Source organism: Oncorhynchus keta, unplaced genomic scaffold (assembly GCF_023373465.1).
Source record: "Oncorhynchus keta strain PuntledgeMale-10-30-2019 unplaced genomic scaffold, Oket_V2 Un_scaffold_2522_pilon_pilon, whole genome shotgun sequence".
NCBI classification, from domain to species: Eukaryota; Metazoa; Chordata; class Actinopteri; order Salmoniformes; family Salmonidae; genus Oncorhynchus; species Oncorhynchus keta.
The window spans coordinates 132,501-146,182 of NW_026290884.1; the positions used below are offsets into that span (position 1 = coordinate 132,501).

Genomic DNA, 13,682 nt, shown 5'->3' on the forward strand with positions numbered 1-13,682 from the left:
ACCAAGCAAGTCTCTTCTTATGATTGGTTTCCTTTAGTAGTGGTTTCGTTGCAGCAATTCAACCATGAAGGCCTGATTCCTCTGAACAGTTGATGTTGAGATGTGTCTGTTACTTCAACTCTGTGAAGCATTTATTTGGGCTGCAAATTCTGAGGTTGGTAACTCTAATGAACGTATCCTCTGCAGCAGAGGTAACTCTGGGTCTTCCTTTGCTGTGGTGGTCCTCATGAGAGCCAGTTTCATCATAGCGCTTGATGGTTTTTGCGACCGCACTTGAAGAAACTTTCAAAGTTATGAAAATGTTCCGTATTGACTGACCTTCATGTCTTAAAGTAATGATGGACTGTCGTTTCTCTTTGCTTATTTCAGCTGTTCTTGACATAATATGGACTTGGTATTTTACCAAATAGGGCTGTCTTCTCTATACCACCCCTACCTTGTCACAACACAACTGATTGGCTCAAACACACTAAGTAGGAAAGAAATTCCACAAATGTACTTTTAACAAGGCACGCTTGTTAATTGAAATGCATTCCGGGTGACTATGTCATGAAGCTAGTTGAGAGAGTGTTTGAAGCTGTCACCAAGGCAAAGGGTGGCTATTATCAATGTCTTCTCTATTATTCTACAATGTAGAAAGAAAGAGAAGAGTAGATGTTCTAAAACCTTTGACCAGTTGTGTGTGTATAAATATACAGTTGAAGTCTGAAGTTTGCATACGTCTTAGCCAAATACATTTAAACTCAGTTTTTCACAATTCCTGACATTTGATACTAGTAAAAAAATCCTTTCTTAGGTCAGTTAGGATCATAACTTTATCTTAAGAATGTGAAATGTCAGAATAATAGGAGAGAGAATGATTTATTTCAGCTTTTATTTCCTTCATCACATTCTCAGTGGGTCAGAAGTTTACATACACTCAATTAGTATTTGGTAGCATTGCGTTTACATTGTTTAACTTGGGTCAAACGTTTTGGGTAGCCTTCCACAAGCTTCCCATAATAAGTTGGGTGAATTTTGGCCCATTCCTCCTGACAGAGCTGGTGTAACTGAGTCAGTTTTGTAGGCTCCTTGCTCGCACAGGCTTTTCAGTTCTGCCCTCACATTTTCTATAGGATTGAGGTCAGGGCTTTGTCATGGCCACTCCAATACCTTGACTGTTGTCCTTAAGCCATTTTGCCACAACTCTGGAAGTATGCTTGGGGTCATTGTCCATTTGGAAGACCCATTTGCAACCAAGCTTTAACTTCCTGACTGATGTCTTGAGATGTTGCTTCAATATATCTACATCATTGTCCTTTCTCATGATGCCATCTATTTTGTGAAGTGCAACAGTCCCTCCTGCAGCTAAGCACCCCCACAACATGATGCTGCCACCCCGTGCTTCACGGTTGGGATGCTGTTCTTCGGCTTGTAAGCCTCCCCAAACATAACAATGGTCATTATGGCCAAACAGTTTTATTTTTTGTTTCATCAGACCAGCGGGCATTTCTCCAAAAAGTATGATCATTGTCCCCATGTGCAGTTGCAAACCGCAGTCTGGCTTCATCCTTGCTGAGCAGCCTTTCAGGTTATGTCGATATAGGACTCGTTTTACTGTGGATATAGATACTTTTGTACCTGTTTCCTCCAGCATCTTCACAAGGTCTTTTGCTGTTGTTCTGAGATGGATTTGCACTTTTGCACCAAAGTACGTTCATCTCTAGGAGACAGAATGCATCTCCTTCCTGAGCAGTATGATGGCTGCGTGGTCCCATGATGTTTATATTTGCGTACTATTGTTTGTACAGATGAATGTGGTACCTTCAGATATTTGGAAATTTCTCCCAGGGATGAACCAGACTTGTGGAGGTCTACAATTTTTTCTGATTTCTTTTGATTTTCCCATGATATCAAGCAAAGAGGCACTGAGCTTGAAGGTAGGCCTTGAAATACATCCACAGGTACACCTCCAATTGACTCAATTTATGTCAATTAGACTACCAGAAGCTTCTAAAGCCATGACGTCATTTTCTGGAATTTTCCAAGCTGTTTAAAGGCACAGTCAACTTAGTGTATGTACATTTCTGACCCACTGGAATTGTGATACAGTGAATTATAAGTAAAATAATCTGTCTGTAAACAATTGTTTAAAAAATGACGTGTCATACACAAAGTAGATGTCCTAACAGACTTACCAAAACTATAGTTTGTTTACAAGAAAAATTGTGGCGTGGTTGAAAAAAGAGAGCGAGAGAGCGAGAGAGAGAGGGAGAGAGAGAGGGAGAGAGAGAGGGAGAGAGAGAGAGAGAGAGAGGGAGAGAGAGAGAGAGAGAGAGAGAGAGAGAGAGAGAGAGAGAGAGAGAGAGAGGGAGAGAGAGAGGGAGAGAGAGGGAGAGAGAGAGAGAGAGAGAGAGAGAGAGAGAGAGAGAGAGAGAGAGAGAGAGAGAGAGAGAGAGAGAGAGAGAGAGAGAGAGAGAGAGAGAGAGTGAGAGAGAAAATAAGAATGCTCTTTTAACCTTTTACTGCAGTGGGATAAATCAGGGTCATCAGAATGATTCTTGGTTGTCTTAATAAAACAAATCTATTTTGTAACAAAAGTATACACCAACATGGTTATGGGCTTACTAGAAATAAGACACCTGTACCATGTCAGATGTAGAGTTGAAATGTACTACATTTTGTGTTTGCATCTCAATATTTAACTTTATATTCATCACAGAAGTCTGAAATATAACAAAACCATTTGATGTAGAAACAATGGATTTTTCATCTAAAAAAAAAATATATACACGTTTATTAATTATGATTTTATGAAAAATAACAATCCAGCCACGAGGACACTACGTAATTTGACTGCAGATTTCACAAGACCAAGACATCTGCTGTGAATGACGTTGTCTTTAATGGCTGTTTGATCATTGACAAACATGTTTTATAGCTCAAAGACCAGACAAGACCAGAGCAGGGATCTCCTATGAGGGGGGGGTTCTCACTCTTCTTCGGGCCTATAGAAGGACTGGAGGCAGTTTAGCCCGAGGACATTAGCAATGGTCAGAGAGCTAGAGACCTTTCAGATAAAACTGAACTGATTGATTGTGGGCAGCAGGTATCACCTTGGGAAAAAAAGACGTGCTTTAAACTGTCATTGCGATGTGATCTAACGTGGGAATCAACCAAATGAAGACTTCTGGACGATGTCTGTTACAAATGTTTGAACGTCAGTTTACAACATACCAGATGTAATACATTAGCATTTTCAGCGCAGTCGTCAGGATGTCGTGAAATAAAATAGTGAAGATCATAACAATCAATCCGTAGAATAAACAAACGTCATGACATCACCATACAACCACAATCAGCCCTATCGTCCCCTGGAGTAAACACACATCATGACATCACCATACAAACACAATCAGCCCTATCGTCTCCTGGAGTAAACACACATCATGACATTAACCATACAAACACAATCAGCCCTATCGTCCCCTGGAGTAAACACACATCATGACATTAACCATACAAACACAATCAGCCCTATCGTCCCCTGGAGTAAACACACATCATGACATTAACCATACAAACACAATCAGCCCTATCGTCCCCTGGAGTAAACACACATCATGACATCACCATACAAACACAATCAGCCCTATCGTCCCCTGGAGTAAACACACATCATGACATCACCATACAAACACAATCAGCCCTATCGTCCCCTGGAGTAAACACACATCATGACATCACCATACAAACACAATCAGCCCTATCGTCCCCTGGAGTAAACACACATCATGACATCACCATACAAACACAATCAGCCCTATCGTCCCCTGGAGTAAACACACATCATGACATCACCATACAAACACAATCAGCCCTATCGTCCCCTGGAGTAAACACACATCATGACATCACCATACAACCACAATCAGCCCTATCGTCCCCTGGAGTAAACACACATCATGACATCACCATACAAACACAATCAGCCCTATCGTCCCCTGGAGTAAACACACATCATGACATTAACCATACAAACACAATCAGCCCTATCGTCCCCTGGAGTAAACACACATCATGACATCACCATACAAACACAATCAGCCCTATCGTCCCCTGGAGTAAACACACATCATGACATCACCATACAAACACAATCAGCCCTATCGTCCCCTGGAGTAAACACACATCATGACATCACCATACAAACACACTCAGCCCTATCGTCCCCTGGAGTAAACACACATCATGACATCACCATACAAACACAATCAGCCCTATCGTCCCCTGGAGTAAACACACATCATGACATCACCATACAAACACACTCAGCCCTATCGTCCCCTGGAGTAAACACACATCATGACATTAACCATACAAACACAATCAGCCCTATCGTCCCCTGGAGTAACACACATCATGACATCACCATACAAACACAATCAGCCCTATCGTCCCCTGGAGTAAACACACATCATGACATCACCATACAAACACAATCAGCCCTATCGTCCCCTGGAGTAAACACACATCATGACATCACCATACAAACACACTCAGCCCTATCGTCCCCTGGAGTAAACACACATCATGACATTAACCATACAAACACAATCAGCCCTATCGTCCCCTGGAGTAACACACATCATGACATCACCATACAAACACAATCACCCATGTCACCCATTATTATTACACTGCCCTTTTAAATCCTCATGTCTCTCATAGTCTCATCTATTTACTGTCTGTTGGTTGTACATGTCTGAATCGCCACTCTATATTTGCAGAGGGACAATATGAAGTTGTTTTGAATTGAATTCCCCTGTTGATTTCGGACAATAGCCTCCCCCTCCCCATATTGGTGTCCAGTTCACCAGGCATGACTGTGAACTCTATGGCTGTTGAGAAGAGAGTTGCCCAATAGCCTCCCCCTCCCCATTATGGTGTCCAGTTCACCAGGCATGACTGTGAACTCTATGGCTGTTGAGAAGAGAGTTGCCCAATAGCCTCCCCTCCCCATTATGGTGTCCAGTTCACCAGGCATGACTGTGAACTCTACGGCTGTTGAGAAGAGAGTTGCCCAATAGTCCCTGACCTGTATGTTGTTTTATACTGTGTGTTGTTCTACAATAGAGGCTGCAGCTGTGCAGCGGGAGACACAATGTGAGACAAGATAAATAGATTCATCTGGCAAACACAACAACAACAACAAAACACGTTTATTTTCACATTTTGACATGTTCTGCAGGGAGCCAGTGGACAGTGTTGTGTTTCTATCCCTCGGCAGAGAGAGAGAGAGAGGGAGAGAGAGAGAGAGAGAGAGAGAGAGAGAGAGAGAGAGAGAGAGAGAGAGAGAAAGAGACAGAGAGACAGAGAGACAGAGAGACAGAGAGACAGAGAGAGAGAGAGAGAGAGAGAGAGAGACAGACAGACAGACAGACAGACAGACAGACAGAGAGACAGAGAGACAGAGAGACAGAGAGCAAAAGCAATCAACATTCCATACCTCAGTCAGTTTGTTCCATAAGTCATCTCTGCCCGCGTTGCTGTACATGTGTGTCATCAAGTAATCCTGTAAAGGGACAATGACATATTTTAGAGACAGATTGTTTTAATTTAACATGTCAGGCACAAATATAATATACCCAGTTTGACGGACAGCAGAGTTGCTTCTGGGGATTATTCCCCTACACCCAGACAAATGCACAGCTAATCCCTTTCAATAGAATATCAACTTGATTTATGCAAATTATGCCCAACTGGGAAGGAGAGATTTGTCAATGTGTCCTCATGTAATAAAACTAAATAAATATTGCCGAATTGTCAAAACTCCGTCTCACTCAAAATCTCTTCCCCAGTGAATGAGAAGTTTGGGAATTCTGCGTATCTTCCGAGTATATGTAGAGTGAGACATGTTGCCTGTCTATAGCCCAACGTCTGTGAGCACGCCAAGCCAAGGCTGCTTTTGAACTATTTATAATGAGTTCCCAGTAGTCACAATGTACAGCCATGTTCCTGTGCCACAAACCTCAACTAGAACAATGTCAGTGTAACTCTTCACATAATTCACTGTGAGATTCCTCCAACAACACAGGTTTATAATCTTATCACGCTGTCTATTCGGCTACTTCGCAATTTTAGAAAACAGCGTCAGCAGGGAAAGAGACCTAACTACTCAAAGGCAGGGTGGTCAGCAAACGATGTACTCTAAAGTATTCTTTACAAGTTATACTATGAAATTATACTAATGTATTATTTCTAAATTATATCTTAAATTATAATATTATGATTATCGTTGTTTAAAAAGACGTTTATTTTTAGAACTATTCTCTCCGATTGATGCATTTCATGAATCTGCTGTGATGGTGGTTATCAAGGAAAGGCTGTAGGAGAGGGTCAACACAGCCGGACAGCTGAGACAGCGGGACAGTGGCACGATTTAACCAGTTTGGGAGCTAGATATCAAGTCAGGAGGTTGCAGACTGGACTCAATTTACTGGTTGGGGGTTTAATGATCTCCAGTCTGGTGTGGACAGCCAGGAGAGTTCAACAATGGAAGGAGAGAAAGAAGAACGGAAGAAAAGGAACATGGAACATCTGTTTCCTGATTCTAGAACTGTGTCTCTCAGAGGTCTACTGATTCTAGAACTGTGTCTCTCAGAGGTCTACTGATTCTAGATCTATGTCTCTCAGAGGTCTCCTGATTATAGATCTATGTCTCTCAGAGGTCTCCTGATTATAGATCTATGTCTCTCAGAGGTCTCCTGATTATAGATCTATGTCTCTCAGAGGTCTCCTGATTATAGATCTATGTCTCTCAGAGGTCTCCTGATTATAGATCTATGTCTCTCAGAGGACTACTGATTCTAGAACTGTCTCTCAGAGGTCTCCTGATTCTAGATCTATGTCTCTCAGAGGTTTTATTTATTTATTTCACCTTTATTTAACCAGGTAGGCTAGTTGAGAACAAGTTCTCATTTGCAACTGCGACCTGGCCAAGATAAAGCATAGCAGTGTGAACAGACAACAGAGTTACACATGGAGTAAACAATTAGCAAGTCAATAACACAGTAGAAAAAAAAAATGGGCAATCTATATACAATGTGTGCAAAAGGCATGAGGAGGTAGGCGAATAATACGAATAATACAATACAATACAAAGATTAACACTGGAGTGATAAATGATCAGATGGGCATGTACAGGTAGAGATATTGGTGATATTGGTGTGCAAAAGAGCAGAAAAGTAAATAAATAAAAACAGTATAAAAACAGTATGGGAATGAGGCAGGTGAAAAAGGGTGAGCTATTTACCTATAGACTATGTACAGCTGCAGCGATCGGTTAGCTGCTCGGATAGCTGATGTTTGAAGTTGGTGAGGAGATAAAAGTCTCCAACTTCAGCGATTTTTGCAATTCGTTCCAGTCACAGGCAGCAGAGTACTGGAACGAAAGGCGGCCAAATGAGGTGTTGGCTTTAGGGATGATCAGTGAGATACACCTGCTGGAGCGCGTGCTACGGATGGGTGTTGCCATCGTGACCAGTGAACTGAGATAAGGCGGAGCTTTACCTAGCATGGACTTGTAAATGACCTGGAGCCAGTGGGTCTGGCGACGAATATGTAGTGAGGGCCAGCCGACTAGAGCATACAAGTCGCAGTGGTGGGTGGTATAAGGTGCTTTAGTGACAAAACGGATGGCACTGTGATAGACTGCATCCAGTTTGCTGAGTAGAGTGTTGGAAGCCATTTTGTAGATGACATCGCCGAAGTCGAGGATCGGTAGGATAGTCAGTTTTACTAGGGTAAGCTTGGCAGCGTGAGTGAAGGAGGCTTTGTTGCGGAATAGAAAGCCGACTCTGGATTTGATTTTTGATTGGAGATGTTTGATGTGAGTCTGGAAGGAGAGTTTGCAGTCTAGCCAGACACCTAGGTACTTATAGATGTCCACATATTCAAGGTTGGAACCATCCAGGGTGGTGATGCTAGTCGGGCATGCGGGTGCAGGCAGCGATCGGTTGAAAAGCATGCATTTGGTTTTACTCGCGTTTAAGAGCAGTTGGAGGCCACGGAAGGAGTGCTGTATGGCATTGAAGCTCGTTTGGAGGTTTGATAGCACAGTGTCCAATGACGGGCCGAAAGTATATAGAATGGTGTCGTCTGCGTAGAGGTGGATCAGGGAATCGCCCGCAGCAAGAGCAACATCATTGATATATACAGAGAAAAGAGTCGGCCCGAGAATTGAACCCTGTGGCACCCCCATAGAGACTGCCAGAGGACCGACAGCATGCCCTCTGATTTGACACACTGAACTCTGTCTGCAAAGTAATTGGTGAACCAGGCAAGGCAGTCATCCGAAAACCGAGGCTGTTGAGTCTGCCGATAAGAATTTGGTGATTGACAGAGTCGAAAGCCTTGGCGAGGTCGATGAAGACGGCTGCACAGTACTGTCTTTTATCGATGGCGGTTATGATATCATTTAGTACCTTGAGTGTGGCTGAGGTGCACCCGTGACCGGCTCGGAAACCAGATTGCACAGCGGAGAAGGTACGGTGGGATTCGAGATGGTCAGTGACCTGTTTGTTGACTTGGCTTTCGAAGACCTTAGATAGGCAGGGCAGGATGGATATAGGTCTATAGCAGTTTGGGTCCAGGGTGTCTCCTCCTTTGAAGAGGGGGATGACTGCGGCAGCTTTCCAATCCTTGGGGATCTCAGACGATATGAAAGAGAGGTTGAACAGGCTGGTGATAGGGGTTGCGACAATGGCGGCAGATAGTTTCAGAAATAGCGGGTCCAGATTGTCAAGCCCAGCTGATTTGTACGGGTCCAGGTTTTGCAGCTCTTTCAGAACATCTGCTATCTGGATTTGGGTAAAGGAGAACCTGGAGAGGCTTGGGTGAGGAACTACGGGGGGCGGAGCTGTTGGCCGAGGTTGGAGTAGCCAGGCGGAAGGCATGGCCAGCCGTTGAGAAGTGCTTATTGAAGTTTTCGATAATCATGGATTTATCGGTGGAGACCGTGTTTCCTAGCCTCAGTGCAGTGGGCAGCTGGGAGGAGGTGCTCTTGTTCTCCATGGACTTCACAGTGTCCCAGAACTTTTGGAGTTGGAGCTACAGGATGCAAACTTTTGCCTGAAGAAGCTGGCCTTAGCTTTCCTGACTGACTGCGTGTATTGGTTCCTGACTTCCTGAACAGTTGCATATCACGGGGCTATTCGATGCTATTGCAGTCCGCCACAGGATGTTTTTGTGCTGGTCGAGGGCAGTCAGGTCTGGGGTGAACCAAGGGCTGTATCTGTTCTTGGTTCTGCATTTTTGAACGGAGCATGCTTATCCAAAATGGAGAGGAAGTTACTTTTAAAGAAAGACCAGGCATCCTCAACTGACGGGATGAGGTCAATGTCCTTCCAGGATACACGGGCCAGGTCGATTAGAAAGGCCTGCTCACAGAAGTGTTTTAGGGAGCGTTTGACAGTGATGAGGGGTGGTCGTTTGACTGCGGCTCCGTGGCGGATACAGGCGATGAGGCAGTGATCGCTGAGATCCTGGTTGAAGACAGCGGAGGTATATTTGGAGGGCCAGTTGGTCAGGATGACGTCTATGAGGGTGCCCTTGTTTACAGAGTTAGGGTTGTACCTGGTGGGTTCCTTGATGATTTGCGTGAGATTGAGGGCATCTAGCTTAGATTGTAGGACTGCCGGGGTGTTAAGCATATCCCAGTTTAGGTCACCTAACAGGACAAACTCTGACGCTAGATGGGGGCGATCAATTCACAAATGGTGTCCAGGGCACAGCTGGGAGCTGACGGGGTCGGTAGCAGGCGGCAACAGTGAGAGACTTGTTTCTGGAGAGAGTAATTTTCAAAATTAGTAGTTCAAACTGTTTGGGTATGGACCTGGAAAGTATGACATTACTTTGCAGGCTATCTCTGCAGTAGACTGCGACTCCGCCCCCTTTGGCAGTTCTATCTTGACGGAAGATGTTATAGTTGGGTATGGAAATCTCTGAATTTTTGGTGGCCTTCCTGAGCCAGGATTCAGACACGGCAAGGATATCAGGGTTAGCAGAGTGTGCTAAAGCAGTGAGTAAAACAAACTTAGGGAGGAGGCTTCTGATGTTGACATGCATAAAACCAAGACTTTTTCGATCACAGAAGTCAACAAATGAGGGTACCTGGGGACATGCAGGGCCTGGGTTTACCTCCACATCACCCGCGGAACAGAGAAGGAGTAGTATGAGGGTGCGGCTAAAGGCTATCAAAACTGGTCGCCTAGAGCGTTGGGGGCAGAGGATAAGAGGAGCAGGTTTCTGGGCATGGTAGAATATATTCAGGGCATAATGCGCAGACAGGGGTATGGTGGGGTGCGGGTACAGCGGAGGTAAGCCCAGGCACTGGGTGATGATGAGAGAGGTTGTATCTCTGGACATGCTGGTTGTAATGGGTGAGGTCACCGCATGTGTGGGGGGTGGGACAAAGGAGGTAACAGGGGTATGCAGAGTGGATCTAGGGGCTCCATTGTGAACTAAAACAATGATAACTAACCTGAACAACAGTATACAAGGCATATTGACATTTGGGAGAGACATACAGCGAGGCATACAGTAATCACAGGTGTTGAATTGGGAAAGCTAGGTCTCCTGATTCTAGATCTATGTCTCTCAGAGGTCTCCTGATTCTAGATCTATGTCTCTCAGAGGTCTACTGATTATATATCTATGTCTCTCAGAGGTCTCCTGATTCTAGATCTATGTCTCTCAGAGGTCTCCTGATTACAGATCTATGTCTCTCAGAGGTCTACTGATTATAGATCTATGTCTCTCAGAGGTCTCCTGATTCTAGATCTATGTCTCTCAGAGGACTACTGATTATAGAACTATGTCTCTCAGAGGTCTACTGATTCTAGAACTGTCTCTCAGAGGTCTACTGATTATAGATCTATGTCTCTCAGAGGTCTCCTGATTATAGATCTATGTCTCTCAGAGGTCTCCTGATTATAGATCTATGTCTCTCAGAGGTCTCCTGATTATAGATCTATGTCTCTCAGAGGTCTCCTGATTCTAGATCTATGTCTCTCAGAGGTCTCCTGATTCTAGATCTATGTCTCTCAGAGGTCTCCTGATTATAGATCTATGTCTCTCAGAGGTCTACTGATTCTAGAACTATGTCTCTCAGAGGTCTACTGATTCTAGATCTATGTCTCTCAGAGGTCTACTGATTCTAGATCTATGTCTCTCAGAGGTCTACTGATTATAGATCTATGTCTCTCAGAGGTCTACTGATTATAGATCTATGTCTCTCAGAGGTCTCCTGATTATAGATCTATGTCTCTCAGAGGCAGTGCCTGAAGAGTTGGGAAAGGAAACTGAGTTGGGAAAGGAAACAGATCTTGCAGCCTACTACTGTACACAACAGCATCACTGTATGACTATATGATACTACTGTACACAACAGCACCACTGTATGACTGTATGATACTACTGTACACAACAGCACCACTGTATGACTGTATGATACTACTGTACACAACAGCACCACTGTATTCTACTACTGTACACAACAGCACCACTGTATTCTACTACTGTACACAACAGCACCACTGTATTATACTACTGTACACAACAGCACCACTGTATGAATACTACTGTACACAACAGCACCACTGTATGATACTACTGTACACAACAGCACCACTGTATTCTACTACTGTACACAACAGCACCACTGTATTCTACTACTGTACACAACAGCACCACTGTATGACTGTATGATACTACTGTACACAACAGCACCACTGTATGATACTACTGTACACAACAGCACCACTGTATGACTGTATGATACTACTGTACACAACAGCACCACTGTATGACTGTATGATACTACTGTACACAACAGCATCACTGTATTATACTACTGTACACAACAGCACCACTGTATTCTACTACTGTACACAGCAGCATCACTGTATTCTACTACTGTACACAACAGCACCACTGTATGACTGTATGATACTACTGTACACAACAGCACCACTGTATGACTGTATTCTACTACTGTACACAACAGCACCACTGTATTCTACTACTGTACACAACAGCACCACTGTATTCTACTACTGTACACAGCAGCATCACTGTATTCTACTACTGTACACAACAGCACCACTGTATGACTGTATGATACTACTGTACACAACAGCACCACTGTATGACTGTATGATACTACTGTACACAACAGCACCACTGTATTCTACTACTGTACACAACAGCACCACTGTATGATACTACTGTACACAACAGCACCACTGTATGACTGTATGATACTACTGTACACAACAGCACCACTATATGACTGTATGATACTACTGTACACAACAGCACCACTGTATGACTGTATGATACTACTGTACACAACAGCACCACTGTATTCTACTACTGTACACAACAGCACCACTGTATGACTGTATGATACTACTGTACACAACAGCACCACTGTATTCTACTACTGTACACAACAGCACCACTATATGACTGTATGATACTACTGTACACAACAGCACCACTGTATTCTACTACTGTACACAACAGCACCACTGTATTCTACTACTGTACACAACAGCACCACTGTATTCTACTACTGTACACAACAGCACCACTGTATGACTGTATGATACTACTGTACACAACAGCACCACTGTATGATACTACTGTACACAACAGCACCACTGTATTCTACTACTGTACACAACAGCACCACTGTATGACTGTATGATACTACTGTACACAACAGCACCACTGTATTATACTACTGTACACAACAGCACCACTGTATGATACTACTGTACACAACAGCACCACTGTATTCTACTACTGTACACAACAGCACCACTGTATTCTACTACTGTACACAACAGCACCACTGTATTCTACTACTGTACACAACAGCACCACTGTATTCTACTACTGTACACAACAGCACCACTGTATGACTGTATGATACTACTGTACACAACAGCACCACTGTATTCTACTACTGTACACAACAGCATCACTGTATTCTACTACTGTACACAACAGCACCACTGTATTCTACTACTGTAGACAACAGCACCACTGTATTCTACTACTGTACACAACAGCACCACTGTATGATACTACTGTACACAACAGCACCACTGTATTCTACTACTGTACACAACAGCACCACTGTATTCTACTACTGTACACAACAGCACCACTGTATGTATACTACTGTACACAACAGCACCACTGTATGATACTACTGTACACAACAGCACCACTGTATTCTACTACTGTACACAACAGCACCACTGTATTCTACTACTGTACACAACAGCACCACTGTATGACTGTATTCTACTACTGTACACAACAGCATCACTGTATTCTACTACTGTACACAACAGCACCACTGTCTGATACGACTATATATAACAGCACAAGTGTATGCTACTGATGAACATAACATCATTACTGTATCCTTCTACTGTATACAACAGCGCTGCCATACCTACTTAGCACTGTCTATAGTATATTGGACCTTGTATTAAAGTAGGTTGTGTGAATACCTTGTCTATACTGTCTGTAGTATATTGATGTGAGTTGTGTGCATACCTTGTCTATACTGTCTGTAGTATATTGATGTGAGTTGTGTGCATACCTTTTCTATACTGTCTGTAGTA

General features: G+C 43.5%; 1 pseudogene; it reads right to left on the reverse strand.

Moving 5' to 3' along the window:
- LOC127928255 (thyrotropin-releasing hormone-degrading ectoenzyme-like) overlaps positions 1–13,682 on the reverse strand; it is a 196,328-nt pseudogene that overhangs the window by 130,247 nt on the left and 52,399 nt on the right.